At 35.6% G+C, this 27,060-nt stretch overlaps 1 long non-coding RNA gene across 2 annotated transcripts in view; it reads right to left on the reverse strand.

Annotated features, from left to right (window-relative positions):
- LOC126933944 (uncharacterized) overlaps positions 1-27,060 on the reverse strand; it is a 168,448-nt gene that overhangs the window by 31,423 nt on the left and 109,965 nt on the right. The window contains exon 5 of one of the 2 annotated variants that reach the window (XR_007718772.1): positions 6,342-7,077. The exons of the other annotated variant lie outside the window; for it this stretch is intronic. This is a non-coding gene — a long non-coding RNA (uncharacterized LOC126933944). The remainder of the gene's footprint in view (positions 1-6,341; positions 7,078-27,060) is intronic. 2 annotated transcript variants of the gene reach the window in all.

Genomic DNA, 27,060 nt, shown 5'->3' on the forward strand with positions numbered 1-27,060 from the left:
GATGTCTGAGGGCAGGAGACAGATATCTCAGCTTAAGGAGGGAAAGAGCAAATTCACTCTTCTTCCACCTTTTTATTCTACCGGACTCTAACTAGATTGAATGAGGCCCACCCACATGGATGAGGGTGATCTCCTTTAGTCAGTCTACTGATTTGAATGCTAATCTCTTCTGGAAACAGCCTCACAGTCACACCCAGAAACAATGTTTTACCAGCTATTGGAGCATCTCTTAAAGCAAGCAAGTTGACTCATAAAATTAACCAACATGCTAACCTAGCTAGCATGTGACAAGTATGCACACAAAAGCCAGCAGTGAGGTAAACAGAATAACATCCACATGTTGAATTTTCCAGTTTCCCATAATTATTGTACCTTAAAAACATTTGCAGGAGATTAATAGGTAAAGAGGTCACCTATCTCCAAAAACACAGCACCTAATTGTGCCCTTATTTATTCATTTCTATATTGATATATGTAGCTACCATCACTGCGTCCCTATACTAAGGACCATGTTAAGCATTGTACATGTTCTAAGTGCTGTTCTCAACTAGCATGGTGCTTTATTTGTCTCTCTCTTATCTCCATGAAAGGACATCTGTCATAAATTACTATTTCCTAAGAAATGGATCCAATCATTAGCTTTCAGAAATTTGTTTATTGCATAAGGTATAGAAGGACAGTTAGAAAAAATGAATAAGATTCATTTTCTATAATTCAGAGCTTATCACATTTGTTGAAGAAATCCCTGCTTCCCCAAAATACCTATTTACTATAAGTAGAGGCATGAACATTCCAGAAACTATCTACTTTTCCTGCAGATAACTTCAGGATATGGATATGACAATTTTGGAGTCATCTGCATCTTGAAAGTACTATCTTGAGGCAAGAAAAAGAAAATGTTTATGTCCTAAGAAAAGCAGTAGGATTGTTAAATGCATATTTTATAGATCAGGAAATAAGGTCTAGGTCTGTAATTTTGAATAAAAGCAAGTTTCTACCCTGTGTTACTATTATTGATTCTCTCTGGCTCAAACCATCACTAGCTTTTCCTCTTGAATGGTGAGAAACTCATTCGGATTCAATCCACAGGGGATTATGACATGAAGCATTTGCTCCTGGGCAGTGAAGTGTAAGCAAGTCCAAATGTTTAGCATGGTGAAGGCTGAAGGATGTGGAGCCAACTACATCATATACACTGTAGGCTCCAGGGCACTAGAGCCCATGTGACTTCATAATACCCAGGAGTCTGCAATCGCACAAGCTGGGAAAAAAGAGAACAGAACTTTTGGGGATGAGTGGATAACTTAGCAATGCTAAGGCACTAAGTCAAAAGTTAGTGTTTCCAACTTTGGAAAATGTATCGTTTATTTTATCCTCCATGCTCTGAGATTCTGCATGTATATTTACATCATCGAAAATGAACATATTAGGATCACTAAACATCATGACTGATTTTTTCAATTCACCGTGCAAACCTCCAAAGGATCTCAGTCATACATTACTTAACCTGAACTTTTGAAGTTTGGTATTATAACAGAAATTCATTCCATATGCTTCACAGTTAATTGTGAATAAACATGCCTCCCACATTCCACAAAATACATATTTTTCTCACTTCCAACATTTAAAAAGCAATAAAGAAAGGGTCTTTTGAGAATGGTTGGAAAGGACTGAAAAATGAGTTAAAGATATTTTTTAGGTATTAAACAAACTATGTGATTTGAAAAGCATATGTCTTGTATTTTACCCATTGTTCCTACAGGGAAATTCAATTTTCAAAACATGTTTTTCTAACAAATGAAAGTAGGGTCTATGCAAACAAACAAACAACCTGGTTAAAGTAATCATTGTTCAGAACCATTAAGAGAATACTAAGAACTTCAATAATGTACAGAAAATCATACAGCCAATAAACACATTTGACTTTTGAATTTTTGTTTCAAGATTGCAAATCTTTTGAAAAATTTATTTCAAAGCAGAATGTTGAACCCTTTTTATTGCAAAATAGCGTCAACCTCCTCGATAAAACTGATCAACCCATTTCCTCCAAAACAATATTTTAAAATTTTTGATTGGGAATATTTACTTTAGCAGTGTTCATATTTATTTGCTTAAAATCATTAAAATGCTTAAAATAACTTTGAGTCAGTTATGTTAAATGCCATGTTTAATTATTTTACCTAAATTAAGTAGTTTTCTTATGTTGTTGCTGTTTAAAAAAAAAAAATTTAATTCGAGATGTCATTAGTGGACTTTTCTAGGTCAAAAAATCATAAAAAAATTTTAAAACTATCATAATATTAAAAACCACATATTGCATTTTCCTAATGTAGTAAAACATGAAGGCAATGATATAAAACACGCTAATCATTTTTCGGCTTCAAATCACTATAGGTCAACTTTACAAATAATATTTTGTCAACGAAAAATATGATTTTAAAAATACAAGCATTTCTGTGAAATTTCTTCTTGTACAGGAGAAAAATGAGCACATTTCTAGTTTTGCTCTGTATGCCAAGTTTCAGCCCAGAGAGAGTGTTTACGGTTCAGATATAAAACCTCAGAAATATAAATGTGAAGACAACCTTAACTACAGTGTTGCAAATGCAATGTTGTAATTTTATATGTTAATCTATCAATACACAGCATGTGCAAACATATGTTTATAGACAGGGAGACAAGAATATACAAATAAGGAGATAAAATTCTTGTATCTCATTTGATGCTCTATAATTTCTATCAATGTATGAATGTTTTGTTTTTGTGTTATGATTTCATTTGAAGTTGACATAATGCGACTTGTGCTTATTTGCAAAGGCCTCATCACGAACATTCTCAAAGCTGATACTGCCAGCCTGCTCAGAAGACAGGGAAGCAACTTTGCCTGCCGGGACCGTTACAGCAGGCAACGCTAGGAAATCAGAATATTGTGCAATGGGAAACTTTGCAGTTTTTGTTTTTGTTTTTATTTTGGTAGGCAGCACAGGTATGCATTCAATTTTATGAGCACATCTGGTTTATCTACATTTCTAAATTCGGCCCTTAGGGTTCACAGCATAAAATCTGTGGCAAAAGAAAGATAAAACGGTGCTTCGGCAGTCTTCCCCTGCCCCGCTGGAGCAGCCCAGCTCATTTGCTAACCATTATGAAACTGAAGCGAAATTCACAGACAAACAAGACAATTTATGTTTTGGAGAAGCCCCCTGTGCCTCTGTTGATGACATGGTCCCCACCACATGGTCCTCAGCCAAAGATTAAAGAAGGTCTGAGGCTGTGTTTGCTTCTTTTTTGTGTTTACTCAAGTTACAGCAACATTTTGCAAAACATTTAGGTGAGGTATGTTACGGAATTAGCAGATGGCTTTAATTTTCATTTGGGATAGTAAGGCATATTCCAATTTTCCTTACTAATGTGATGGATGAGTTTTAGGAAGGTTTAAAATACTAAATTCAACATCGATAGTTGCAGAAAGAATGCAAACTTTTATTATTAAAAGCTAGTATCAGAGTTTTTATGAGCTTTTGGAAGAAAGGTTTAGGAAAGTATACGGTAGCAAGGTTTATTATTTTTCAAATTTCATTTCCAGCAGACAGAATCTTGAGGATAAAATTCTTAAAATATGTTTTGTTTTCTTGAAAAATATGTCTAAAATAATTAAAGTTGATTTGGGGCTTATTTTTCTGTAATAAACCTGGCTTTTTCTGATGTTAAAAGAAATTCTTTGTAAACAATTTAGACCAATACTAAGCCTAAACAAGAAGAATTAAATAATAATAGAAGTCCATCCCCCAAACACGATCCCCACACTAACATGTTGTTTCTAACCTGTTTCTATGTACATATATACAACACACACATTTTATGAAAATGGTATCATTCTCTTTTGCATTTAACTATGTGAAAAAATTACACGTGGGGGCTTATGTTTATAAACATATTCATGACTCTGTGGCAACAAATATAAATTTATATTCTCAACTTCATTTTCTAAATAGAAACTTATTTATAGAGATACAGTTATTTAAACAGTCCTCTATCATTTGATCTATAAGTTTTTCCCAATGTCTTGCTATCAAGATGTAGTATTCAAGTATTTTTTTCGTTCAGAAATAATTTATTATTGATCTCTGTTTTTCATTTACTCTCTTCTTCCTTGTCCTTATTTCTAATAAATAATTTGTCTTCTTCTGATTAGTTTGTAAGGATTTTAAAATATGATGATTATAAGACTTTATCATATATACCTGTCACTTTTCTTAAATTTTAATTATGGTGTCACTTTTAGTCACATATAAATTTTTTAATGTACTGAAATATACCTGTGGCTTTTTATTATAATTACTGGGGGAAAAAAAGCCTTTCCATTTACACTTGTAAAACTGAAGTATTTTGACAGTTATCAGAAGAAAAGTTCACTCCATTTACATATTACTATTCATGTTAAATATAGTTTTACTAGTTGGTTCATTAACTCCAATAACAGTTTTATGATTTATTGTTTAATCATGTTCTTTGTCATTTACAAGAATAGCGAAACTCACACCTAAAGTTAGCATTTATTTCCGAAATTATAAAATGAAAGATGTCTGTACAAAATAATTGTTAAAAGAGATACTTAGGATCTCACAAATCCCTGTAGGGTCACCTCCAGACTTCAGTAGCGTGGATAGCAAAATTCTTGTACCTCTTGGTGTATTCATTTAGCTTTTTTTTTTTAATTAACAAATATTTTCTGAGTGTCTAACAGGCACTGACCTAGGTATAAGCTACCTAGAAGCAAAGGAATGTGGACGTGTTACCTTTATCAATGAAGCTAAAAGTATTGGTGATGGAAAGAATACTAAAATTAGAGTTACAAAAACAAAATAGTTGTAATTGTTGACAAGGAGAGGCAGGTCCTGCCTGAGATTGTAATTGGGGAACTAACCTTAGTCTGGGGTGATCAGAGAGGGCTTCCCTGAAGAGGTGATATCTCATTTCAGCTAAGACATGAGAGAAGGTTTAGAATTGGCAAGGTAAAGAGGAAAGGAGTATGTTCCAGGCAGAAACAGAGGCACGTGCAAAGCCGGTGACATGGGGAAGAGACTGGTACAAAAATACTCTGAAAATAACAACTAAAACCAAAAAAAAAAAAAAAAAAAAACCAGATAATTCACAGGCATGACTAAAGGGCAGAGTTGATGTGTGTGATGAAGTTGGAAAGACAGTGAGTGGTGGAATGTGTAAGGTTTTGCTGGCAGTGGTGAAGATGTTGGCTTTAGGCTTGGAGCAACTGGCAGATGGTGTAGACATCTAAGGGAGGACACTCAAGGTAACTGTGTTGCAGCAGGAGTTGGGCAGAAGAGATAGAGATTACGAATTCACATTTTGGCACGTAGATTTTGAGATGCCTACAACATTATACTAAGTCAGAGGCGACCTTCATTAAATCTTAAATTGGTGGCTGGATTTATGGATCTGAATCTCTGAGGGAAGGTCTAGAAGAGTTATTCTCAGCTGGCAGCAGTGGCCCCTCTCCCCAGCAATACTTGACAATGCATGGAAATGTTTTTGGTTTTCAGAGCTGGGAGAGAGGAGGATGTTTCTGGCATCTAGAATGTAGAGAGCAGGGATACTACTAAGTACCCTATGAGGCATATCATAGCTACTCAAAACAAAGAATTAACCCTCCCGGAATGTTGATAGTGATGAAATGGAGAAACCCTGATGAGAATCTGTAAGTCCTTAGTTGGTATTTGAGGTTATATAGGCTAATAAGATCAGTAAAGACCAGAGTAAGAGAAGAGGACCAAGGACAGAGTCGTAAGAAACTCTAATTGTTAAAAGTTGAGAAGAGGGGACACCTTCAAAAAAATGGAAGAAAAAAACAATCCGGGCTGGGCACGGTGGCTCATGCCTGTAATCCCAGCACTTTGGGAGACCCAGGTGGGCGGATCACGAGGTCAGGACATTCAGATCATCCTGGCTAACACGGTGAAACCCTGTCTCTACTGAAAATACAAAAACAAAGTTAGCCGGGCATGGTGGCGGGCGCCTGTAGTCCCAGCTACTCGGGAGGCTGAGGCAGGAGAATGGAGTGAACTCGGGAAACAGAGCTTGCAGTGAGTCGAGATCTCGCCACTGCACTCCAGCCTGGGCGACAGGGCGAGACACCGTCTCAAAAAAAAAAAAAAAAAAAAAAAAATACACACACACACACACAAAAAACAAAAATACAAAAAAAAAAAAAAAAAAAAAACCCCGTAGATGTGGCAGCAAAAATGGTGCTCCTGCTATGATTTTTATTGAAATCAATTGCATTAGTTAACTGCTGTTGTGTAGCAAATTATCCCAGAATTTACCTTAGCATCTTGCAACCGTAAACATGGATTGCCTCACACAATTTCTGTAGGTCAAGAATCTAGGAGGGTCTTGTGTGGGTTGCTGTGGCTCGCAGTCTTTTACAAGTCTTCAGTTGAGTTCTCTACCAATGCTACAATCTCCTTGAAGTTCAGCAAGGGATGGGAAATCTGATCCCACCTTACTACTGCGATTATTGGCAGGCCTCCACTCCTCACCGGAGGTTCCAGTACCCACCACACGAGCCCCACAGTAGGGTTGCTTAAAACATGACCGCTTGATGTCATTCATCGTTGCCGCCATTCATTAGTTAAGAGTTGCTAAATCCAGCCGACACCCAAAGGGAGCAGAATTAATCTCATCTCCCTGAGATTCTGTGTTTCTTCTATGGAATTCTTACTTCAGAGTACACAGCAGACATCTGGCCAACCAATAAGTTGACTCAGCCTGGGTAAGGTGTTAACTCCAGTCACATCCGCTCTGATGAGCAAAGTTTTTTAGTCCAAACATATTGCAGTGCTTATCTCAGAAAAAAAGCAGTTTGCTCTGTTTTTGAGGGAAGCAGTTTTTCGGGAGAAGTGTGGCCTAGGGAGTAGTGGTTGTGTGTCAAAGGAAAAAATCAGCTGGATCTGGTAGAGAGGAGTCAGTTCCTTTAACCTATGCTCCCTTCACCCTGGGCAGTTAGCTATAACCAGATTTTCACGAAGATGTTGGCTTATATTCTATGTGACTTTTTTTCTGTGGAAAAAAAGAATAATAATGTCTGACTTTTGCAGCAACAATTAGTTTACCAAAATCTGATGAAGCTCAACACATTAGTGCAAACTTGAATATTTTCTAAAATATTAACTGATTATTGACTTTATCTGCCAGGGAAAAAATGATTGCCAAAAATACAGGTTTTATTTTTCTCAAATGTTCTTAGTAAATGACATGATATGCCACTACTCCCATTGGCCCCAGGCTAGGAATTTTAAAGCATTTCCTTTCACTGGACTTGAGTACTAGACATCAGCTTGAGTTCATGTTAAAGAAAAAGTGAATTTTACCTATGCCTTCTTCACAGGCTATGACAATCTACTCAGGCACCATTATCATTAGTTGATTATGTATTGATTGCTTATCACACATACACCTCTTTTCCCCTTTCTTCCTCTGTCTTCATACAATATTGGAAATTGAACTTTATTCCTGAGAAGAATTTACAGAGTTGGCATCTGGTTACGTGTGGGCATTTTGACACTCTAAGTTTTTATTGAGGAGGCTTTCTAAAAATAGCTGCTTTAGAGAGAAGTGGATTCGTCACCATCATTCTCATTTTAATGGAAATGTCTACAGTGAGCCTTATCTTCCCACAGAAATATACCTGGGCCACGAAAGCCACTGAGGAACTCAGAGGCAGACTCTGTGTGTTGGCAGAAACCCATAGCATCTCAAACATTCGCAACAGGCGCTGCTTGGAATCACAACTGCTGACCATTGGCAACTTATTTGTGAAAACAGCTAATGCTAACTCTGCATTTGTCTCCCCTCATCTCCGCAGGCCATGCGGTCAGTAAGGTGGGCTGCTCAGCCTCCTTGGGGCTAGGTGACAATGCTAACAGAGTCCTTCACAGAGGACTTCACAAAGGCTATATCTGCAGGATGCTTTCACTGCAGGATTTTCTTAATATCACTCATTTATATTAATATTAGGGCTTTAAAATGTGAAAGAGGCCAAAGCAATTTTTAAAATTATATGCTAATAAACTAAAATCAAATTACACATTTTTTTTCCACACTTAAACCAATGTTATCAGTATAACAAGGCACACACACACACACAAACACACACAAAAAACCCTAGGCGAAAGTGAAATATTTACTGCAGTAATCACTGTTAAAAAAAAAAATACAGGTCTTATGAACTCCTGTCTTTGTGTAACATGAAGTAATTTCTTTGAAATAAGCAGTTCTCATGCCATTATTTCATATCATCTTACAATCCAAGGGCTTGAAAAAGAATCTCACCCAGATTAAAGACTAAAAAGAATTTAAAATACTGACATTGAAACTGACTCACTTTTTGCTAACCTCAGTTATTAAATAAGTGAAATATATATCATCAAGCAGAAGCCTCATTATATTCAGAAATCTCAACCTAAAAGGAGATCGTCATTCTGACTAGCAACAAGTGACTAGATGAAAATGCACTGAATTGTAGTTACTGAACTTTGCAACTGGCTATTTTTACCTGATTTAGCCAAAATACATGTTTGTGCTTAATTGTACGTCTCATGTTTAGATTCATTCAATATTCATTCGTTTATGTTTGGTTGAAGTAAGATAGAATCTTAATGACAAGGTAACCAGTGAGGCTTGTTTTACTAAAAAATAATTTCAACCTATACAAGAATAGACTTTAGCAAATCAAATTTTATTTTCTCAACAATTCTATGCTTATATCCCTTGCATGCCTTTATACTTCCTTGAGGATCTTATCTAAATGGGATACCCACAAAGGCATCTTGCATGGTCAGCAATTTTAATGGGAATCTGTCACTTCAAGAATCTCAAAACTTTACAGATTCTCAGTAGCATGATTGAGATGTTGGCAAAGTGTTCTTGTCACAACTCTAAACCTAGAAAAGCTGGGAACAGCAAGGGGAAAATAAGTCCTCAAGGTCATTCAAGGTTAGCAAGCAAGACTTGAAATCTAGTACTCCTGGCACCTACTCTGCAATTTTAACCAATATGCCATCTTGCTTATCTCTTTCTGATCTGCCTAATGAGCAGCTGTCGAGCATTAAGCAAAATCATCCCATCCCTGCTAAAAATACACTGTATACGCCAATTTTCAAAAAGGAAGCCAAGGAGACGATGTATAGTTTTCTGCGTCCAGGTGCTTTATTCAGTCCCTGGTCTTTATTTAGTTCTTGACGCATCCCAATAGCCGTCCTGTTTGATGACACTTTATGACAGCCCCAGAAGTCACTGCTGCTGGGAGTGGTTGCAGATCATTCCACATTCACGATTTAAAAGAGAAAATCATACGCCAGGGACAGGAAATATTTGCAGAGCTGGAAGCTAAGTGACAGGAACATCCTTTATCAAACATCACACTATTTCAGTTACAATATTCCTAGAAAATTCCAGAAAGGAGCAACATGGATAAGTATAATATTCACTGTACAAAAGAAGACTTCCCCTTTTTAAATTTACTTCAATCTTTTCTCTTTCATTTAATGTCAAAGTTAGCACCCAATTCACCTACTCAATACCATATAATCCTTAAAAATGGGTAAAAGTTTCATTCAAATATTTCCACAATGAACTCAAAATATTTGACTTGCCTCTATAATTATTCTCCACATTTTAGGAATGCATCTTTGAGTTTATATTCAAAGTACTTTACAAATATATTTTAATATATGTAGTATAGTAATAAGTAACCTAGAAAACACTGGTTTAGGCTGCATATACATCAAAGTATATTTAAGCAATTTTTTATACATATGATACCTAAAATGAAGTATCTTCAATTAAACTCATGTATTAAAATTACAAAGTACTCCTCAATTACTGTAGATTCATAATTTCTTTCATGTTACGTGTCATAAACTATGACATTTTACGTTCATGAGTTAGACTGGGTTTGGTAGTTTTAATGATAAATATACAACAGAGAAATTAATTTAAATTGAGATACGTAACGTAAATCATCACAACTGCAACCAGGAGACGAGCTACAGTTCGCTAAATAAACATAGAGATAGAGTTTTGAGCAGACAGATGCGGAAGACTTGGTATTATTAGAAGAACCAAAAGAAGGAGGGGCCTGAAGAGAGTGAGTGTCTGTGCGTGTGTGCTTTCTAAGAATAGGAGAGCCAAGATCTTTGGCCAGGAGAGGAGCAATGTAAGGAAAAAGCAGCTCAACTTGAGTGAGTGAAACAAAATAGAACAGTCATTTTGTACAAGCTAGTGGCTAAAAATAAAACTGAAATATATTAGTAGAGTCTTTATTGTATTTTGCAGCAAGACCAGAGGGAAATTGCAGAAGTAATTTGTGAATGGCTTCACTCTTAAATTCATGAAAGTAACTTCCACATTTATCTCTTGGACCAGTCTGTAAAGTGGGATCAAGCAGGTATTTATAGCCAGCTGTATGTTGATTTGTATAAGAACTCCAAGACTGTTTAAAGCCAACACTCTCTAAGGAATACTGATTATTGCCAAAATTATGTAAAAACAATAACGCTAATTGCCAAATGAATTAAATTTATGGGGTGTCTGTGTGATACATAAAACAATAATCCTGAGTGTGTTCAGGTGAGAGTGTATATCTACAAGTTATACCATACAATACAGTATGGCTTGTAGTTTAATTTTATTAACAGTGTTTTCAATGATTAGGAGATTTTAATTTTGATAAAACACGATTCATTGTTTTTTCTTTAATGAATTGTGCTGTTTTGCTGCCTGCCTTGGACTTTTTTTTTTTTTTTTTTTTTTGAGATGGAGTCTCACTCTGTTGCCCAGGCTGGAGTGCAGTGGCGGGATCTTGGCTCACTGCAAGCTCTGCTTCCCGGGTTCACGCCATTCTCCTGCCTCAGCCTCCCGAGTAACTGAGACTACAGGTGCCCACAACCATGCCTGGCTAACTTTTTGTATTTTTAGCAGAGACGGGGTTTCACCATGTTAGCCAGGATGGTCTCGATCTCCTGACCTTGTGATCTGCCCACTTCGGCCTGCCTTGGACCATTTTTGCTACTATAACAAAACACATTAGACTGCGTAATTTAGAAAGAGCAGTTCTGGAAACTGGGAAGTCTAAGAGTAAGATGTCAACAGAGTCAGTGTCTGATGAGGTCCTACTTGCTGAGTCTTCGTGTGGTAAAAGCAAAAGGAGCTAGGAGTTTCAACATCTTTTACACGAGCACTAATCTCATTCAAGAGAATGGAGAGCTCGTGACTTAATCACTTCCTCAAAGGCCCCACTTCTTAACACTATCACAATAGGTATTGGGTTCCAACATATGAATTTGGGAAGGACACATACATTTAAAACAGAGCAGAGTCATATTTGAGAAATCTTTGCCTAGCTCAAAGGTTTTCCCCTACTTTTTCTTCTAAAGTAATTAAAGTTTTATATTTTTAGATCTATGAATAAATTTGAGTTCATGTTTATGTGTAGCATGAAGTACAGATTGAGTTTCTTTTTATTGTTTACATGGAAATCCAAATATTTGTTGCAAAGGCTACCTTTCTCTATTGAACTTAAAACATAGTTATTTGTTATTTATGGAATCATTTGATAACTTTTTCATGACTACATTTTTGGAAAATAGGTGAAATACGTTGAGAAATTTTTTTAACTAATATTCTTTTCATTGGTATTCTTTGTTTTAGATATCATTGATTTAAAATATGTTGGTGTCTTGTGACTCTTTTAAACATCTTTGTTCAGGCATAATTGACATATAAATTTCATATATGTAGGGAGTGTGATTTGATAAGTTTTGACAAATGCATATGCCAATGAAACTACCAACACGTTCAAAATGACGAACATATCAATCACCCCTTTGTAATCCCTCCCTCCTCAACCTCCCCACCCTATCTCTAGTTAATCACTTACCTATTTTCTGTCATATAGATAATTTTACATTTTCTAAATTTTATGCAAATGGGATGGCAGCATATGTACTCTCTTTTGTCTGGGTTCATTCATTCAAAATAATGATTTTGAGATTCATTCATATTGGTAAGTACGTAAAAAATTCATTTCTTTTTCTGCCAATTAGTGTTTCATTGTATAGAGATACTACAACTTATCAAGCCATTAACCTATTGATACACACACAGGTCACTTCTTTTTTTTGGCTATTACAAATACAGTTGCTACAAACATTTAAGTACAAGTCTATGTATACATATCTTTTATTTATCTTGGAAAATTACTTGGAAATAATTAGCTAGGAATAATAGCTGGATCATATTAATATAATAGATGTCTACCTAACATTTCAAGAAATTGCCAGACTATTTTGTAAGGTAGTTATATAATTTTACATTCCCACCAGGAATGTAAAATGTATGAGAGTTTCGGTTTCTCCACATTCTTGGCAACACTTAATGCAATTAATATTTTAAGTTTTAGCTATTCCAATATATGAACAGTGGTGCATCATCATGACTTTAATTTGCATTTCCCTAATGATTAATGATATTGAGCATCTTTTCATGTCGTTATTTGCCATCTTTATAAACTGGTTGTCTATTGTTACATTTTGTGTCTTCAAATACTTATTCTTACTAGAAGTCCTTTGTTGGATGTGTAATTTGCAAAATTTTTAACAGTTCTGATGCTAAGTTTTTTGGTCTGTTAACAGTGTCTTTAACAAAGCATTTTTTAAAATTTGGTTGAGTTCAGTTTATCAAATTCATTTTAGATTATGCATTTTGTATCATGTGTGTGTACTTTCTGCCTTACAACAGGTTACAGAGATTTTCTTCTGTATTTCCTCTAGAAGTTGTATGGTCCTATATTTTAAATTTAGATGTAAATTTTTACTTTATGTGTGAGGGTTAGGTCAGCATTCCATTTTTAAAATATGGATTTGCAGTGATTCCAATGGCATTGATTGAAAACAATATCCATCCGAATTGAATTGTTTTGCACCATTGTCAAAATGGGAAGAGGAGCATAGGATAGAATCAACAGGTTTCCTGTTACTCTAACTAAGTACAACTAAAACTCTGGACATTACATTTGAAACAAGCAAAGGATAACTCTGAAAAATAGAAGAATACAAATAGCTTGAATCTTAAGACCAAAGGAATGAAAAGAACTGTGAGTTTATTGGGTTTTCTTTTTGCTTCACGTATCCCAGAATAGGTGCTGGAGAAGCTGGCAACCTACAGATGCTGACAGTCAAAGAAGAAAATTATTCCGAAGTAAATTATTCCGAAGTAAATCTTCCTTTCTTTAACCAAAGGAAATGATAGCTTTGCTTTACATCACAGGAAATTTGCAAACAATAGCCACTCTACTACTGCGAAGTACCAACATAAACACTGTGACTACTCCCTCCACCTCTGACAGGAAAGGCTGAGTGGAGACCCTAGACTTCCACTCTCAGAGGGCTATAACAAGGCCTCCAACCCTGTCTCTGAGGCCAAGTGGGGACCTGGGACTTCATCCCTGTGAGGTCATAATTAACCTAAACTTCCGCCCTACCTGTCAGTACAAGGCGGTACTTATCCCCCACACCTCTTCACCCACCAGAGCAAGTTATACAAGGTCTGATAAGAAATAAGATTTATAAAAGATGCAGAATCTTATAAAACTCAAACATGTCCAGGTCTCAATTGAAAATAACTCATTATACTAAGAACCGGTAATATCTCAATCAGAATGAGAAAAGACAGTCAAAAAAGAGGTGACACAGATGTTAGAATTTTCTGACAAAAATGTTAAGCACATCATAAAAATATAGTGAGTCTTCACAAAACATTGTCAACAGGCTCTTGGAAACTTTGACTTTAGCACAACAAAACAACTTATAACAAAACCAATTTTACTATAAGTTAGTTAATATGAGACTTGTTTCTACAGTATATTTCTGGTCACAAAAGTATCACCAAACTTCTAAGTAAAGAACAAAAGGCTCCAAATACTAAACATTGAAATAAATGTGAGTAATACATACAGTGAAGACAGATTAATAAAAAAAGTAAGATCATTATTTGTGCAGTTATTTCAGTTCAAGGTCATGGATGATGACAGCCCATCCAGGCAGCTCAGAGTGCAGGGCAGGAACCAACCCTGAACAGGACGCCATGCCATTTCAGGGTTCACTCACACACACCTACACTTGCTCAGACAAGGGCCATTGAGACACACCCATGAAGCTAACCTGAACCTATCGGGGATGTGAGAAAACCCAGAATACCCAGAGAACACAGACACAGACAGGGGAAGAACATGTAGACTCTGCAGAGACACTGATCCCAGCTTGGAATCAATTTTTCCCCCCCCTTGAATATCAGACTCCAAGTTCTTCAGCTTTGGGACCTTTGGACTTAAACCAGTGGTTTACCAGGGAGTCTGGGGCCTTTGGCTACAGACTGAAGGCTGCACTGCCAGCTTCCCTACTTTTGCGGTTTGGGACCCAGACTGACTTCCTGGCTTCTCAGCTTGCAGATGGCCTATTGTGGGACTTCACCTTGTGATCATGTAAGTCAACACTCCTTAATAAACTCCCCTTCATATGTACATTTATCCTATTAGTTCTGTCCCTCTAGAGAACGCTGACGAATATACTCATCAATGTTATAATGAAATAATGTTGAACAAAACAATGTTAACAAGGGTCTGCTATTCTTTAAAGAGAAAATACGTAATTCAAAGAAGTGAAAAATAGACTGTCTGAGCAAGTAAATAGAAGATGTAAAGAAGAAGCAAATGGAAATTTTAGAATTCAAATACCATAACAGAATTTTAAAAAACCACAAAATCAAACAAAAAAAAAAAACTCATTGGATGGGCTCAAGAGCAGAATAGAGAGGGGAGAGGAAAGAATCAGTGAACCAGACCATAGAACAATATAAATTAGCCAGTCTGAACACCAGAGATAAAATAAAATGAAAAAGAAAAATGAGCAGAGCTTCAGGAACTTGTGGGATTACAACAAAAGATAGAACGCTTGTATCCTCAGAACTTCAGAAAAGGAGCAGCAGAGTAGGACTAAAAAAGAATTAGAGGAAATATGGTTTTATTTCATAGAAACAATGGCTTTTCCAAACTTAACAACAATAAAAAAAGGTTAACCTATGAATTCAAGACTGCAAAAAAAAAAAAAAAAAAGAAGCAGGGTAAGCCCAAGGAAATCCACACCAAGACACATCATAATTAAACTTTTTAAAACTAATGGCAAAAATAAAATCTTGAAACAACCAGAGGAAAAAATGTCACATATCTTTTTTTGCAGTGGGGGTGGGGGGAGTGCAATGGTGTGATCTCGGCTCACCACAACCTCCACCTTCTGGGTTCAAGCAATTCTCCTGCCTCAGCTTTCCAAGTAACTGGGATTACAGGCAAGCACCGCCACACTGGGCTAATTTTGTATTTTTAGTGCATACAGGGTTTCTCCATGTTGGTCAGGCTGGTCTCAAACTCTTGAAAGTGTCACATAACTTTTTATAAGGAAACACTAATTCAAACGGCAGTGGATTTCTCATCTGAATCATTGGAGGTAAGAAGAGAGTGGTTTACTTTATTTTAAATGCTGGAAAAAAAAACCGTAAACCACAAATTCTATAACTGGTAAACATGAATAAAGACATTGTCAGATGAAGAAAAACTAAGGTAATTTATTGCTAACAAACTTGCTCTTAAAAATAGTTAAGCTCTTTAGAGAGAAAAAACAGGATAATAAAATAGTCTTAAAAGTTCAGAAAGGAAAGAATTACATTAAAATGTGTAAAAATGGGAGTATAAATATAGTATCTTTCTTCTTGTAGGTTACTTAAATTATATTTAATAGTAGAAACAGAAATTATGAAAACATCTGATATTGGTCATTGAATTATATTCAATGTATGCAGAAGAAATGCTTAATCCAATTATATTTTTTATATGGAGAAGGTAAGGTAATGTTTCTAAACTTTGCTCAAAGTGAAAAAACATTGATACAGGTAGACTCTGGCAAATTACCTATGTATATTTAAATACCTACAGCAACTTGTCTTCTGGCTAATTTTATTTGTCAACTTGACGAGGCCATGCTACTGAGATATTTGGTCAAACTCTTCTGGATAATACTGAAACGGTATGTTTTCAGATGAGGTTAACATTTAAATCAACAAACTTTGAGTGAAACAGATTTCCCTCCATAATGTGAGTGGGCCTCATTCAGTTAGTTGAAGACCTTAAGAAAAAGACTTACATCCCCCAAAAAAGAGGGAATCCGTCAAAAAGACTGTCTTCAGACTCCAGTTGAAGCACCTCTCTCTCTCTCTATATATATATATATATAAAAAAGTATAAATTTTATACACATATTCATGCATATATATGTATGAATTTAAAACAAACTCATTGGATAGACTGAAGAGCAGAATAGAGAGGAGAGAGGAAAGAATCAGTGAATCAGACTGTAGAACAATATAAATTAGCCAGCCTGAACACCAGAGAGAAAATAAAATGAAAAAAATAAATGAGCAGAGCTTCAGGAACCTGTGGGATTACAACAAAAGATAGATACAACACTTTAGATACAACAGCACATATACACTGAAAATAAAAGAACTGATTATATAAACAATAATTAAAATTGAAAAAGTGACCTATTAATGTAAGAATAAAGTAAATTCAAAACAAAGAATATCCCTATAGAAAAAAAAGGACAGGTTATATAACAGTAAAAGAAAAAATACAAACAATTATTATTAAAAATGTGTGCATACACAAATGCACACAACAGAGCCTCAAAATACAGTAAACAAAAACTAAGAGTTGAAAGGACAAATAGACAAATCCACCAACATGTTTAAGGACTTCAACATCTCATCTCTCTCTCGTCCCTCTCTCTTTACATATATATAAACACATACTATATATATCAATTTCTCTATATATCAAATATATATCAATTTCTCTATCTATCTATATATAAATATAGATGTATATAAATAGAGAGAGAGAGGAGAGAGAGAATGCTAGAGACTAAGATTTATGTTATGAAATTATGTTAAAGAATTGGCTCACCTGATTGTGGAGACTGGCAGGTCCAAAACCTGGAGGGTAGTCCAGAAGCAGGCTAGAGACCCAGGAAAGAGTTAATGTTTCAGCTGGAGTGTAAAGGCAGTCAGCTTAATGAATTCCCTCTTTTTGTGGGAGGGGCAGTCTTTTTCTTATGGCCTTCAACAAAATGAATGAGGCCCACTCACATGATGGGGGAAATTGTTTCACCCAAAGTTTACTGATTTAAACATTAACCTCATCTAAAAACATACCTTTTCAGTATTATCCAGAAGAGTTTGACCAAATATCTCAGTAATGTGGCCTAGCCATGTCGACAAATATTAATAAAATTAGGCAGAATACTAGGTGTTGGTATGTTGCTGTAGGTATTAAAATGTTCATATGTAATTTATGATAGTCTACTGGTATCAGCATTTTACCACTTTTAGTGAAATTTAGAAATATTAGCTTACCTTCTCCTTATAAAAAATACAATTATGTTAAGTATTTCTTCTACAGTACCATTTCATATGGTTTTATAATTTTTGCTTCTACCATTTTTATACACACACATATGCTGTTTCTCTAAAGAACGCTGACTCCTACAATTAGTAAGAAAACTATATGAAGAATCAAAACATTAGAAGTTAAAATACAATTAGAACAAATATCCATGCAACCCACAGGTAGATAAGTAGGTAGAAAGAGAGACAAAAAATAAAAAAGGAAATAAATAAAAAGTAAGTGAAAATAAGACTGATTTAGCTTTAACATACAAAACCTATCATATGGCAGAAATTGATAGAACGAATAAAAGAAACTGAAACATATTCAAGTGTTCCTACAGAAAGCTCACTTTAGATATAACAGCACATATACACTGAAAATAAAAGAACTGATTATATAAACAATATTTAGAAATGGAAAAGTGACATATTAATGTCAGAATAAAATAAATTCAAAACAAAGAATATCTCTACAGAAAAAAGAGAGATTATTATTATAGTAAAAGGAAAAATAGAAATAAATTATTAAAAATATATACATACATACACACACACAACGGAGCCTCAAAATACACTAAGCAAAAACTAAGAGTTGAAAGGACAAATAGACAAATCCATCAACATGTTTAAGGACTTCAACATCTAATTCTCAACAATTAGAGATACTAAACAAAAATTAGCGGAAATATAGAAGAACTAAACAACAGAATCAAGCAACAGGATGATACATCTTTTTTTGTTTTTTTTCAGTGACACTGGAATGTTCCACAAGATGAATCAAATCCTGGATTATAAAACAACCCCCAGCAAATTTAAAATAATTGAAATCATGCAGCATATTTTCTCTGATCATAAAGCAGTCTACTAGAAATCAGTAACAGAAAGACAAATGAAAAATCTCCAAACATTTGGAAATTAAATTACAGACTTCTAAATATATCACTGACAAAAGACAAATTCTCAGAAGCAATAAATAGAAAATACATAGAGCTAAATGAAAATGAAAATACAAAATATCAAAATATGCAGAATGCACCCAAAGCCGTGTTGAAAGAATTACAGCACTAAATGTTGCCACTATGAAAGAGGCAGTTTCCAAGTCACTAATCTAAGTCCCCACCTCAAGAAACTAGAAAAAGAACAAAATAAAACCAAAAGTGACAGAAGAAGGGAAATAACAGAAATTAATGACATTGAAAATAGAAAGACAATGGAGAACATCAATGAATAACACGCTAATGCTTAAAAAAATCAATAAAATTGATAAACCTATTGCAATATAAGGAAAAAATAGAAAACAAAAATAAACATTATCAGGAATACCATATTGGATATTTCTGCAATCATTTAAAGGATAATAGAAAAATATGAATAATTTTATGCTTATGAGTTTGACAAGTTAAAAGAAATGTATCAATTTCTCAAAACCCGTAAACTACCAAAATCAACCGAGATGGAATAGACAACCCGAACCATCTAGTAATCATTAAAGAAAATGAACATGGACACATAATTTTTAAACTGCAGGAAAAGAAATCTTCAAGTCCAGAGTAATTTACTGCAGAATTCAAACAGTAAATAATAATTAACAAAAAGTTTACACAATATCTTTAAGAAAATAGAAGAGTGAATATTTCCCCAACTCATTTTATGAGGATTATGTTACCTTGATTCAAAACCAGACAAAGACAGTTCAAATGAGAAAAACTATGGGCAAATATAGCTCATGAATTTATACACAAAAATCCTTAATACAGTATCAGTAAATGAATTCCAGCAATGTAGTTTTAAGAGTATACATCATGACCACATGGAATTTATTACAGATATGCAAGTCTTCTTCAACATTTAAAAACATTAGCAATGTGATTTACCCTACCAGCAAGCTAAAGCAATTCGATTTTTAAATACAATTATTAAGCAAAAGGACTTGTAAAATTTAACACTCAAGTGTGGTAAAATCTCCTCAAGTTAGGAATAGAGAAAAGCTACCTCAGTTCATAAGGAATATTGGCCTGTAATTTATTTTTTCTTGCAGTGTCCTTGTCTGGCTTTGGATAGCACAGTGATAAGGACCTCATTAATTTGAAAATTGCCCTTCTTCAATTATTTTAGTAGAGTTTGAAAAGGATTGGTATTAATTCTTCCTTAAATGTTTGGTAGTATTCACTAGTGAAGCCAGTAGTTCCTGAACTTCATTTACTTTGTTGAGAGGTGTTTGTTTACTGATTCAATGTCCTTACTCTTTATTGCTCTGTTCAAATTTTCTGTTTCTTCATAACTCAGTCTTGGTAGGTTGTATGCATCCAGAAATATATCAATTTTTCTAGGTTATAAAGTAAATTGGTATAAAATAGTTTATAGCTGTCTGCTATGATTTGTTTTTCAGGTATCAGTTGTAATGCCTCCTCTTTAATTTCTGATTTAATGCAGTAATTCTCTTTTTTTCTTAATCCAGCTAAAAGTTTGTTGATTTTGTTTATCCATTAAAAATAAACTCCGTTTATTTCATCTTTTTCATTTTTCTAGTCTCTGTTTTGCTTATTTCTGCTCTGATACTTCATATATTCTCCCTACTGCTAACTTTGAGCTTAACTTGTTTTTATTCTTCTAGTTTCTTGAGAAGTACTGTTAGGTTATTTGCTTGATGAATTTCTTCTTTTTTTGATGCAGGAATTTACTGCTATAATCCTCCTCTCTTAGAACTGCTCTTGCTGCATCCTATACATTTTGGTGTGTTGTGTCCCTGTTTTCATTTGTCTCAAGATATATTTTTAAAATTTACTTTTTAATTTCTTCTTGAATCATTTGGCTGATCGAGAGTATGTTATTTAATTTTCATGTGTTTCTGAATTTTCCAAAATGCCTCTTCTTATTGATCTCTAGTTTCTTATCAGAGTAGTCAGAAAACACACTTTATATTATTTCAATCATAAATTTGTTAAGTTTTGTTTTGTTGCCTAAAATATGCTCTATACTAGAGAATTTTGTTTTTGATTTTTGGCACTGGAGAAAAATGAGTATTCTCTTTTGCTGTTGAATGAAATGTTCGTATATGTCTGTTAAGTCCATTTGATCTAAAGTGTAGTTTAAATCTAGAGTTTCCTTATTGATTTTCTGACTGAATGATACATTGATTATCAAAAGTAGGATATTGAAGTTCTGTACTATTATATTACAGTCTCTCTCTTCAGACCTATTAATATTTGCTTTATATATTTAGGTATTCTGATGTATAGCACATGTGTATTTATAATTGTTATATCGTCTTTATGAAGTTATTCCTTTACCTTTAGATAATAATATTTTTTGTCTCTTTTTATAGGTTTGAATTAAAGTCTATTTTATCTAAGTATAGCTACTCCCGCTGTCTTTTGGTTTTCATTTACATAGAATATCTTTGTTTATACCTTCACTTTCAATCTATATATGTCAGTAAACAGGACCCAAATATATGTTGCCTATAACACACTTATTTCAGTCTGTTATATTTGAGTCCTGGGTCCTGTTTTTTTTTTTTTTTTTTTTAATGTATTCAACCACTCTATGTCTTTTAATTGGATAATTTAGTACATTTGTAATCAGGGTAATTATTGATAGATAAGTACTTATGATTGCCATTTGGTTTATTTTCTGACTATTTTGCTGATCCTTTGTTCCTTTCTTCCACTCCTGATGTCTTTCTTTGTGGTTTGATGATTTTCTGTAGTTGTATGCTTTGATTCCTTCCTCTTTATATTTTTTTAGATCTCCTATACATTTTTGCTTTCTGCTCACCTTAAAGCCTACGTAAAACTTATTATAATTATGACACATTATTTAAGCTGATAAGTTCATTCATATACAAAACTATACTTTTACTACCTTTACCCACATTTTATCTTTTTGATGTCACAATTAAAATTATTTTGTATTGTGTATTCCTTAAAAATTATTGTAGATACACTTATATTAATAGTTTTGTTCTTTAACCTTTCTTTTAGAGATATGTTATTTACATGACACTCTTAAGTTTTACAGTATTCTGAACTTGATAATGTACTTACTTTACCAGTAATTCTTATATTATTATGAATTTTCTTATTACTAATGAGATTCCTTGTGTTTCAGCTTGAAGAACTTTAGTTAGTATTTCTTGTAAGATAGGTCTAGTGATACAAACTCCCTGAGCTTTCATTTGTTTGTGAAAGCCTTTATCAATTTTTCATTCCTTAAAGACATCTTTTCTCCATGAACTATTCCTGGTTGGCAAATTTTTTTAGAAATGTTTATATTTTCTGTTTATTTTTTAGTTTTAATTAAGTAGTTACATGCTTATTGTAGAAAAGTAAAATGGTACAGAAGTATATATAGTAAAACATTATGATGTATACATCTTTTAGCAATTTTTCCAGAATTTTTCTATTTACATATATGCATATTTTTTTCTTGTTGTACTTGGAGTATATCAACCCAGTCTCTCCTGGGCTGCAAAATCTGCTGAGAAATCAGCTGCCAGTCTTATATGTGATGACTTGCTTGTGAGAATTTTTTTTCTCTTGCTGCTTTCATGAGTGTCTCCTTGTCTTTCAATTTTGACAATTTGATTACAATATTTCTTGGCATGGTTTACTTTGGATTGCATTTTATTGGAGTTCTTAGAGCCTCCTGTACCAGGATACTTATGTCTTTCCTCAGATTTGGGGTATTTCTTTAAATAATTTTGTGTCCCTTTCTTTTTCTTTTCTCCTTCTTAGACTCCTGTAATGAGAAAGATAGCTGTCTAGATGCTGTCTTACAATCCATGTAAGCTCTTTTTATTCTGTTTGTTCATTTTTCTCCATTGGTAGCATGTCGTTGTGTTTTCAGATTATTTTGTCTACTTGATAAGTTCTCATGTTGTTGTTCTCTATTGCATTTTTTATTTCATTCATTGTGTTCTTCAGCTCCAGATTTCTTTTTTTAATAGAATTTCAACTTCTCTATTAAAAAGACTTTTGTTTCACTTATTGCTTTTCTGCTTTTGTTAAATGGTATCATTCTGTTATCTTGAAGTTCACCCCGCTTTCTTAAAACGATTATTTTAAATTCTTTGTCAGACAGTTTGTAGATTTCCATTTTTGATGGGTCAGTTACTGGGAAATTATTGTATTCCTTTGGTAATGATATGTTTCCTTAGTTTTTCATATTCCTTGTTGCCTTGTGTTTATGTCTGTTAATTTATTGAAGCAATTACTTTTCTAGATTTTGCAGACTCTTTTCAGCTGGGGATGACCTTCCCTTATAGGTGGGTGCAAAGACACAAGCTGAGAATGTTGTGATTGTTCTCACTCCAGTAAGGACACGGCAGCATAGTCTCAGTATAGCCCTGTCAGGTAAAGTCAGTGTTGGCAAATATTTCAAGGAGCCCCAGCAGCCAACTCTGTGTATGTCCTCATTGGTGGTGAAGGATGCTGGAAATTTTCAATGGCAAAGGATGGTGAAAGATGTTGAAATTTTCAATGCAAAGGGTTCTGGGATCTCACTGACCTATTTTTCCTCCAATAGGAAAGTCATGGCCAAGGGAATCCCTCTTGGCACTGGTTCTGGCTTGAAAGCATGCTTGCACCAGTCTAATGCACAACACCTGGGGAGTGGCCATGGCGCTGAGTTCTGAAGGACAGGCATGCATGGAAGGACTATGATTTGGGGGTCCAGGGCAGTAGTGGCACCAGTGTCTGGAGTGCTGGCACCCCAACTGCTGTATTGGTGTGTGCAGGGTGCAGACTAGCCCATACGAGCAGTGTCTCCAAGTCTGATGTGTGAGCATATGCAGTGTAGCCACAGAGTTGGGGTCTGAAACACTGGCAAGCACAGAGCAACTGCAGAGCTGAGACCTGGAGTGTGGACACAGGTGGAGCAGCTGCAGCTCTGGAGTCAATGGAGTGCATTTAGGTTGGGAGGGATGACCCTTGCTCTGAGTTGGCACAAGATTGGCTGCTTCTTGAGAAGGGGGACAGGAGGCATCTTTGAGGAGGGACATCTCCCTCCTCAAAGGATCCATGTCTAGGATGGCTGTTGGTTACCTAGAGGCAAAAAAAAAAAAAAAAAAAAAAAAGTGCTATTGTCCTTTACAGAGCAGGCCCCTGGAGACTACAGTGGTGCTCTGCACATGACTGATACTGATATTCCCCCTTTCTTTGTTCCTAGACAGCTCCAAATGTTTCAGGTATGCTGCTCTGCTCAGTGATCTTTTCTGTATGTCTTTTCTTTTTCTTTTCCTCTCCCATGTATTGCTGAAGGGTTTTAATTGGGCCAAGGAGCCAGCAGAGCCAATGGTGCTTGCAGTGGCTGTGGCAGGTAAGAATGTTATTTGTAGTCTTTGGCACGTGCCTACAGGTAAATCATGGCATACGTCCTTAGGTTTTTGGAGCAAAACTCTGCTATTCTCTACAGATAAATACTCTCATTTTAAGAACAACTTTGGGCCTGCTACTGTGCCTTAATAGAGACTAAACTTTCAACCATGGCCCACCAAGGTACCATTGGCCTGAGCTGCCCATCATAAACTGTGTGTTATATGGCCCACCAAGCCTTAAGTTGGGCATGTACAGCAACACCAACACTTCACTGCCAAATGGAAGTGGTATATATAACATAGGGCCCAAAGAGACCCTGAAAGCACAAGTTACTCAAAGAATTGACCTAAATGTCTATTGTTCTCCCCTCTTCTAAGCTATCTTCTCTCTCCCAGCCTGTACCTATTGCCTCATGGGGGAGTTCCCTAAGATAAACAGAGAGTGAAAGAGAATACTTGGGTCTGGTTTACAGATGGCTCTGCATGATAAGCATACTCCACCAGAAAGGGGACAGCTGCAACACTGTAGCCCCTTTTGAGGACATTCCTGAAGGACAGTGATGAAGGGAAATCCTCTAAGTATGCAGAACTTTGAGCAGTGCTCCTGGTTGTTAACTTTGCTTGGAAAAAGAAATGGTCAGGGGTGCAATTACATGCCAATTTATGGGCTATGGTCAATGGTTTAGTTGGAAAATAATTAGGAACTTGAAAGAAACATGATTGGAAAATTGGTAACAAGGAGATTTTGGGAAGAGTTATGTGGATAGACCTCTTTGAATGGGCAAAAAACATCAAGATTTTTGTGTTCCATATGAATGTCAACGGAGGGTCAAGTGGGTAGGATGGCCTGTTTTCTGGATACTAGTTATTCTCTTTTTACAGCCGTCCCTATCATTGCATAATGAGCTCGCCAAAAAAAGTGGCTATGATGGCAAGGATGGAGGTTATGCATAGGCTCAGCAACATGAAGTTTTATTAACCAATGCCAACATGTCTATGGCAACTGCTGAGTGCCCAATCTGCTACCGGCAGAAACCAACCCTGAATCCCAGATATGACACCATTCTTCTGAATGATTCACCAGCTTCCTGGTGACAGCTTCCTCACTGTGCTGGACCACTTCCGTCACGAAAGAGGAAGCACTTTGCTCTCAATGGGATAGACACTCTGGATACAGATTTGTCCTCCCTATAGGTAGTGCTTCTGCCAAAACTACCATCCATAGATTTACAGAATGTCTTATTCATGTTATTTCAAACAGTGTTGCTTCTGATCAAGGAACTCACCTCACAGGAAAAGAAGTGTGGCAATGGGCCCATGCTCATTGAATTCACTAACTTACCATGTTCCCCACCTTCCTGAAGCAGCCTATTTGATAGAATATTAGAATGCGTTTTGGAAGAACAATTTTCAGTGCCAACTAGGAGAAAAAATCTTGAAGGGCCAGGGAAATATTCTCCAGAAGGCTGTATATGTTCTGAATCAGCATTCAATATATGATACTGTTTCTCCCATAGCCAGATTTCATGGGTCTAAGAATCAAGGGGTGAAATTTGGGGTGGTACCACTCACCACTATCCCTATTGACCCACCAATAAAACTTTTGCTTTCTATTCCCATGACATTATATGCTCTGCTGGTCTAGAGATCTTAATTTCAGAAGGAGGAATGATTCCACCAGAAGACACAACGATAAGTCAATGGAACTGGAAGCTAAGACTGTCCCCTAGGCCAACATGACAATTCTGCTTCTGAGTCAACTGGATAAGAAGGGAGTTATGATGTTGACTTGGGTGATTGATCTAAACAATCAAGGGGAAACTGGACTACTACTCCACAATGGAGGTAAAGAAGAGCATGTCCGGAATACAGGAGATTCCTAGGGTATCTCTTAGTATTACCATGCCCTGTGATTAAGGTCAATGGGAAACTACAACAACCCTATGTTGGCAGAATTACTAATTAGCAAAATCCTTCAGTAATAAATGTTTGGGTCACCCTAACACCTTGTATTAGTCAGGGTTCTCTTGAGGGACAGAACTAACAGGATATATGTATATATGAATGGGAGTTTATTAAGGAGACTTGACTCACACGATCACGAGGTGAAGTCTCACAATAGGCTGTATGCATGCTGAGAAGCTACGAAGCCAGTAGTGGCTCAGTCCGAGTCCCCAAACCTCAAAAGTAGGGAAGCTGACAGTGCAGCCTTCAGTCTGTGGCTGGAGGCCTGAGAGCCCCTGACAAACCACTGGTGTAAGTCCAAGAGTCCAAAAGCTGAAGAACGTGGAGTCTGAATGTGAAGTACAGGAAAATTCCAGCACAGGAAAAAGATGAAGGCCAGAAGATTCAGCAAGTCAGCTCCTTCCACCTTCTTCTGCCTCTTTTTCTAGCCATGCTGGCAGCCAGCTGGATGGTACCCACCCACTGGGTGGGTCTTTCTGAGGGTGGGTCTTTCTCTCCCAGTCCACTGACTCAAATGTTAATCTCTTCTGGCAACACCCGGAAACACCCAGATACACCCAGAAACAATACTTTACTTCCTTCAATCCAATCAAGTTGACACTTAATATTAACCATCACACACCTGTACCTGTAGCACGAGATACAGAACCACAGCCAGCTGAGGTGTTTGCTGAAACCAAAGGAAATGCAAAATGGGTAGCAGAAGAAGATAATGATAATACCAGCTACAACCATGTGACCAGTTACAGATGCAAGAACTATAATTGTCATCATGAGTATTTTCTTTGTATTTTGTCATGAATGTGTCTGTGTGTGTTTTTCTAAACACACACATTCACACAAAATATTTTTCCCTGTCCTATTCTCTTTTCATGTGACATGAGATATATTGCCTTTATAACATAGTATCTAATGATGTTAATTTTATGCCATAGCATATAAGTTATTGGATACCAAGGAGAAGTACCTCATTTCCTATTTTGGGGAAATGTTTAGTGTATGCTTAGTTGTATACAGGACAGTTGTTTCATGACAGAATTATTACCTTGTTATTGCCTTTAGCTAGATATTAAGGATGGTTTAAGGAGCTGCTTATGAGTCTGGTTAATAAAGGTAGAATGTTGGTGATTACATTTACATGTCAACTTGACTGAACCACAGGGTGCCCATATATTTAGTAAAACATTGTTCTGTCTTTAAGAGAGATT

Source organism: Macaca thibetana, chromosome 13, assembly GCF_024542745.1.
Source record: "Macaca thibetana thibetana isolate TM-01 chromosome 13, ASM2454274v1, whole genome shotgun sequence".
Taxonomy (NCBI): Eukaryota; Metazoa; Chordata; class Mammalia; order Primates; family Cercopithecidae; genus Macaca; species Macaca thibetana.